This window comes from Fulmarus glacialis, unplaced genomic scaffold (genome assembly GCF_000690835.1).
Source record: "Fulmarus glacialis isolate BGI_N327 unplaced genomic scaffold, ASM69083v1 scaffold24728, whole genome shotgun sequence".
In the NCBI taxonomy this organism is placed as follows: domain Eukaryota; kingdom Metazoa; phylum Chordata; class Aves; order Procellariiformes; family Procellariidae; genus Fulmarus; species Fulmarus glacialis.
Window position 1 is genome coordinate 1 of NW_009229275.1, and position 6850 is coordinate 6850.

Consider the following 6850-nt stretch of genomic DNA (forward strand, 5'->3'; position numbering starts at 1 on the left):
GCTGTTTCAAAGCAGAGTCAGTATCAGCCCTGCTGCGGCTGAGGAGAAGCGTCGGGCAAGAGGATTTCCAGAATGTATGTCGGTGCAAAATAGTTGAATAAGCCTGATAAACTCTGGTACTGCCCTCAGCCACTCTCCCAAAATCCTCTCCGGACGTGATCATCTGGAAAAATGACTATAGTTGCATTCTGTAAACGGGAGCCTTACACCAAAGCAATTGGGGTAGCAAACCAAGAAAGCTCAGCCTGTGTCTGAAAGTAATAAAAGCTCTTTGGAGAATGATCATCCAAGGAGACAAAAAGTGCTCAGCTACTGTATCTAGAGTGAGATATGTTTGCCTATTTTAAAGATGTAGGTAACAAAGGGGATTAAGTTCACTAGGTAACTGATTAAGAGGTTACTTAGTTCCCTGGGTGAACTAAGCTGAATCCAACTTGCAGACTGTGTGTTTCTTATTGAAACATCCTTCTGTTTCGCATCAGCTGTAAGGGGGGGTTGAAAAGATGGATAGTACGGATAACTGACTTGTTGGAATGCATATTTGTGTTCCTTCCAGACTGAATCTTTTACTAGGGGAGATTTTCCCCAAATTTTCAAGCATTTGTTGTGAACCTAATGTTTCCCCAGAAATTCTTTAACTTGAGAATAGTAATAAATTCTATTATCTCATTAAAAACAGAAAAGATAACTAAGCTCAAACTCCAGAGACATGTTATGGGTTACAGAACACTGTGAGACAGGGACTGATATTTAATGAGAAGCAAGGCAGGGGATGATTAGCTGAGGGGAAACATTCTGAGCATATATTAATTACAGAGTTATGGTCAGCATTCAAAAATGTGAACAGAAGTAGTTAACTGTGGACAATAGGAACTTAAGGTATTTGACGTCTATATGCATTTGGGCTTTAAAAAAAAAGTGTCTAATTACCTCAAGTGATGATAGTTATCTAGTAAGAACAGATGACATACCATCAAATGACAGTAGGTCAAACATGAATCCATCCTGAAGAAGGGTCATTTTTGGCTAAGAAAAAAAACACCTAACAAATGAAATAGATAAGCACTAGGGGTCAGTCTTGTTCCAGATCTGAATCTTCTAAATGTGTTCTTTAAGTAACAGATTTTTATCGACAAAATAATGGAATTATTTTCTCTTTACAATTGTGTCAAGGATTATGGGGTATATGAGCTGTATGTGGAGAATGGAGGGCAGCAGCAGGAAAAAAAGTGTTCTATTTTATAGATAAAAATAAATTTTAAAATCATTTACATATGTGGCAGAGAGGTTTTTTCCTGCTTTTTTTTTCCTATATTACCATATATTTGTGTATGTTTAAAAAAGATACCTGCTTTTTAAAGGTGATTCGTTTGTATTTTGTATTAACTTTTAAAACATATGGATCTGGCCTAATCTCCTTCTGTTCCTAGAGAGCAGAAAATGGATTCTATATGCACAACTACAATAGTAACATAGAATCATATATATTAACTTTTTCCTAAAAGTTTTTATTTTATGTTGGAGAAATAGTCACTCTACAAAAACACTATAATCAACAGCAAATCCTCAATAAGTTGGGTTTTTTTGAAAGGTTATATTTTCTAGGGAAATACAACGTGAAACCATCTTTCTATTTAAGATATTTTTACTGGAAAATTAATCTAGTTTTTTTCCACTGTAGGAAAAGAAGACTATGGAAACAGGAAGAGAAGAGGATGTGGAGAAGAGGATGGAAACAGGAAGAGAAGAGCAGGTAAAACCTTGTGATTCTTGTGACTTTAAAAACCCAGGACTTTTATTTTAAGCTAAACTAATAATGCGAACTGAATTATTTTTGATTTACATATGTTTGGCAGCCCATTTGTGCCTACCTGCTTCTCGGACCTACAGGTGATGATTTTCCCTGGTGAATACCTTGTAGTCCTTTATGATGGATTTCAACTAGGATGTAAGATTTATTTCTTCCAGTCTGCTTTCAATATTTCCGCTAGTTTTTGTATTTCTAGGTAGAAATAGAAGCCAGGCTTCTGTTATGACAAATTGATGTCTAACCCAGTTAGACATACTGGCTTTCAGGGTAAATATGCCACAGGAATCCAGATTCCCAGTATCATAATTAGTATTTCGGGTGTAGATACGTAACATGCTAAAGTAGGATCACAAATGTTGGCCATTTAGACTTCGCTCTGCATAAAGTAAAACTGTCTCCCTGTGATACCAGATGCTTTGTTTAACTAATAGAGGTATTTGCTGTCAGAGTTTTTACAGGTTATGTTTCTGTTAGACTGCACTAATAAGCCTTAATGGCCCCTGACCAGCCTCACCTGGGGCCTCCAGCCACACCCCTTGCCCATGGGCCAGGAACCCCATTTCAGCTCAGCCCTGGGCCTTCAGTCCTTTTCCAAGTTAACTCTCAGGGCTCAGTGAGGGCTAGCTACTTCCTGAGGGATGGATACGGTGACTGACAGGGAGGATAAGGACCTCACCAGCAGCACAGGCCCAGAGGTTGTGGCCAGTGGGTTTCACAGTTTTACTTGAAAAGGAAAGAAAAGGAATGATGAAACTCAGAACCTTGGATGGTGCTCCAGGCTCTGGAGGGAAGCATGCTCTAATAATTCAAGATTTTTTTCTTGTCTTTTGAAATAGTGACCTCATCTGCTATGCTATCGTCTAGTTCTGGTTGTCTCTACCTCTGATCCATTGTTCTAGATCCTTTTTCTTTCCTTTGTCAGTCCTGTTGTGTGAGCAAACACACAGTGCCACAGGGTAAGCCAGACCTTCTGTATGCCAGTTACTTTCTGGTAATTTTGGATGTAGGTCACTGGGTAAAAAACAGGTCAAAAAAAGGATAGTCGTTGCTATCCTATTTAGTAGGTGTCCCAGGGCTTTTGTAACTGATGCATCTGGTTGGTTCCAGTTTCCATTTTAAAAATATAAGCACAGTAATGTTTCATCCATAATTGGGCCATCATTATGCAATAGTAATCAGAGGTTCTGTTCACGACATTCCTCCAAAACTTGTGTGTATGTAAGTCAGCTGTAAAATTGTATATACATTTTTGAATAGTTACTGTTTTCAGTCAATGATGAAATCAGTAGCGCTTCTAGTGGTTTTTGAATTGGACTCTCAAATCCTGTTTGCTTTATGAGGTGGGAAGAAATGAGAATTATAAAGTAGCTATATATAAAGTAGCTATTATATATGTATAAAATTATACATAATATATGTAGTTACCCAAGATGTACCAGTGGCAGAACCACTTTATACTTGTCCTTTTTCTTGCATTCAATCCCAAAAGATTTACTGACATTGACTGATCAGCTATCAGAGAATGTTTCTGACATCTGAGTCACAGTTACAGACTAAATATGTGTCACAACAAAGTGCTTTTATGTTAACCTAGCAATGAGAAATTGCTTTCGTACTGTAGAAAAAGGGTAAGAACACAGAAGTTAGTTACTTTGCATACAGATTTTGTTCCAAGTTGTTTCTTTTCTTTTTGACAGACGGAGAAAGGCATTATAAAAACACTGGAGAAGGAGAAAAGTAATTTGATTTTTGGTTCTCCCACACATGTGTCTAAAACAAGAAAGGATTTGATCCCAAGTCAAAGCTCATCAGAAGCCCTGTTTATTTCCTCATTGATTGAGAACAGTAAATATTCCTTCAATATTATATTATTAAAAAAACAGACCTGAACACAAATTTTGGAAGGATGTGATGAGCAGAACATCTAATTTTCTGTTGTGCAATAATGGCCCAATCCACCATCAAAGTAAGAGAAAGAACATGCTCTCATATAATGATAGTCTATGTGCTATGATTTTCCAAATTCAAAGCTTGAGGAGACTAAAGTTTGTAGAACAGAGGTGTCTCAACTCTATTACGCATACCACAGTTGGCTGAGTTAGGAGGACTGCAAAGAGGGATTGTAAAGATTTCAGAAGCTAAATAGTCCGGATACTCAACAAGCAGGAGGTACCGAAAATGGAAGACTTAGTCTTTTACTCATATATGACTTGTTTTTTATAATAAAAAGGTAAATTAGTCAATGCATCTATGCAGTAAAGCTATAAACCTGTGTACTGTTACTCATAGACTTATAGTAGTGCCATGACCACCTTCTCTCAAATTTACTTAAAACTAATATAGCAGTAATAATTCAAGCAGAAGTGTGTGTGTGTGTTTTCTGTTTAGACTTTTAATTTGTATTTTAAACTATCTTTGCCATATACCGCCCCAAGTTCAAGAACATTCTGTAATCTACTTCTGTGTTCCATGTGGTTCTCACAAAACCCACACTTGTACAGTACACACTTAAATTTTGCTTTGTGACATCCTTGCTTTGTTGTCTTATCTATAGGTGATTCCTAGATCAATTAAAAGAAAACAAATAGGTCAAATTCTCATTGAAAAACTCTGGCATTATCTGCTGAAATTCTGTTATTGAAATTGAGTGGGTTTTTTGAGTGGTGGAACTAATGAACTTGAATCACCTATGAATTAGTTCTGTGGTTGCATTTTCTGGTGCATGATATCTAATTGAAGCCTTTCCAATGTTTGAAGTATTGACTGACAAGTCTTGTCTGGACTCAGAATAATTTACCAGTGACAAATTATGTTCTGCTAACACACTGTCTTGTACCAAAGCCTCATGTTTTTCCCTCTAACCCCCCAAAATACATGAACAGCCTGCCTGAAAATATCTCAGTGCTGTATTCCTTTCCCAGTGTACCTGAAGATCTGTACTCCTCTGTTCTGTCTATGCCTGTGTGTCTCAAGTCTCTGTACAGCCATGCATTCAGGTCCAGTGTGTCCTCTGCTGTTCAGTAGAGAAAACATTAATGTTACTATCTGTCTTGTGGAGTGATAACACAGGTAACTTATTGTAAGTGCTTTTAAAACCTTTTTCATTTTTCTTAATTTGCTTTCTATTTTCACCCAGTTGTGTTCTTTTTCTGAGGAAACAAGGTGCTAGGAAATTGCTCTAGCCCTTTGTGTTCTCTTGATTGTCCTAATAACCTTGTCAATTTTATCAAAATTTTACATATAATTAAGTTCCTACACATTTTTCTCAAATTGATAACCATATTAACTGAGTTAAACCTAAGTGTGAGTACATGTCTTATCAGATACCAGACAATTGACAATAGCGTGTCCTTATGCCCTAGTCATAGAAAGAGTTTCCATCTCAGGCAGCGGCATCTTGGACAGTAATGCCAGTGAATGAAGAAACTATTCTTAGTCATTCCTGTGTACAAGGCTCTGTTTCTTACCTTTTCTTATTGATGTTCTGTCTGGGCTAAACTTCTCTTCCCTGCTTAGCATCTCCCAGCAACTGTGACCATCTTCGTTTTCCTTCCTGCCCTTTCCCTTCTCCTACGCTGAGTTTCTCAGTCAGTCTTCATTTCCTCTCACTCCTGAAGTGAAGATTCTTTCTGCCTCCGGAGATTGAGAGTCCCTCCTTTTCTCCCAACAATTTAAGGGTTTCGTTTCTCTGTCCCGAGGTCCTTCTATTCTTACCTCTTCTCATTCCTCCTTCTCCCCACTGCCTGCAGGCATTCTTCTTCTGCCCTGATCTTTTTCCTCTTGGAGTGTTTATTCTTAACAGTGCTTTATCTCTTTTTGTCCTCACCGAGGATTTCCCTTTTTCGCTGAGGATTTTCCCTTTTTCCTTTTGCCCTGCCCTTAGCTGACACTGGATAATCCTCCTTCCCAATTCTGATAGTCCTGAGGAAGCTGTTTTTCAAACCTACCACTAGCAAAGTGGAAGCTTCTTTCCTGAGAAGGATGGAAAGTACTGCCAAGAGGTGAGACAGGAAAGCTGCCTTACCTGCATGGGGCAGGGGGGGAAGAGGCAGCCTCATGGCCCCTCTGGCGGGCTGCAAGCCAGTGCGAGTGAGAAGGGGCCCTCGGCTCCATGGTGTCTCCTGTACTGGCTGCAGCGACACGTCAAAGGGGTGTTGAGCAGCTCTCAGGTTCTCTTACCTGTTCTTTCTCCCTTTTCCTCTTCTCCGCCCCTCTGACTTCACTCTACTTTGGCTTCTCCTCCTTCCCCTTTCTCTTCTAGACTTGTTTAAACATATCCACTAACCATTTTCTTCTTGCATAACACTTTATTGAACAATTCATCTTTAAAAATCCCATTACCTTAACAGCTTGCCTTTTTTGTGCCCTTTTTTCTGCCTTTTCTGTCCTTTTATTTATTTTTACATGTAGAAGCCTGGTCTCTTTGAAGAGAGGGGATGGCTTGCAGATGAAAAAAAAAATGACCTGTAGTATTGTCAGTTTTCTTCTAGCACCTTTCCAATGCCTTCAGTGTAACTGAGGGGAACTGACCAGTCTCTCTGGATAAGGCAGGCGGACGGGATCCTGGACACCGCTCCCGGGCTCAGCTATGCTTAAGTGTGCCTCTTAGCTGGGAGAACCGCTCCATTCTGCTTTCAGCTGAGCAGCAAAAATTGAACAAGGTTTTCTTCATCTCTTTATTGGTCCATCGGGACTTAGAGAGGATTGCCAAAATAACAGAGCTTATGAAAGGTGCCAACACCGTCCTCTCGGATGACCTCTGCAATCCTTTGGCAGCCCAAGAAGGTAACATGATTTAATCTGCAGACGATCTCTACGACAGATCCCCAGCAACGTCTGTGCTGCTGCTTGTACGGCTGGCTCAGCGTCTCCTCTGGGGAATTAGTAGCACCCAGCCACTGGCATCTTCTCCTGGCGGAAGCTCAACCATTTGAAGGGGAGGGAAAAAAAAATCCCGATCAGGGTGTTTGCACATGCTGTTCTCTGCCTCCTCTCCTGGGTGTTCTGCTGAAGGATTGGGACATCTGCGCGGAAGGGAGA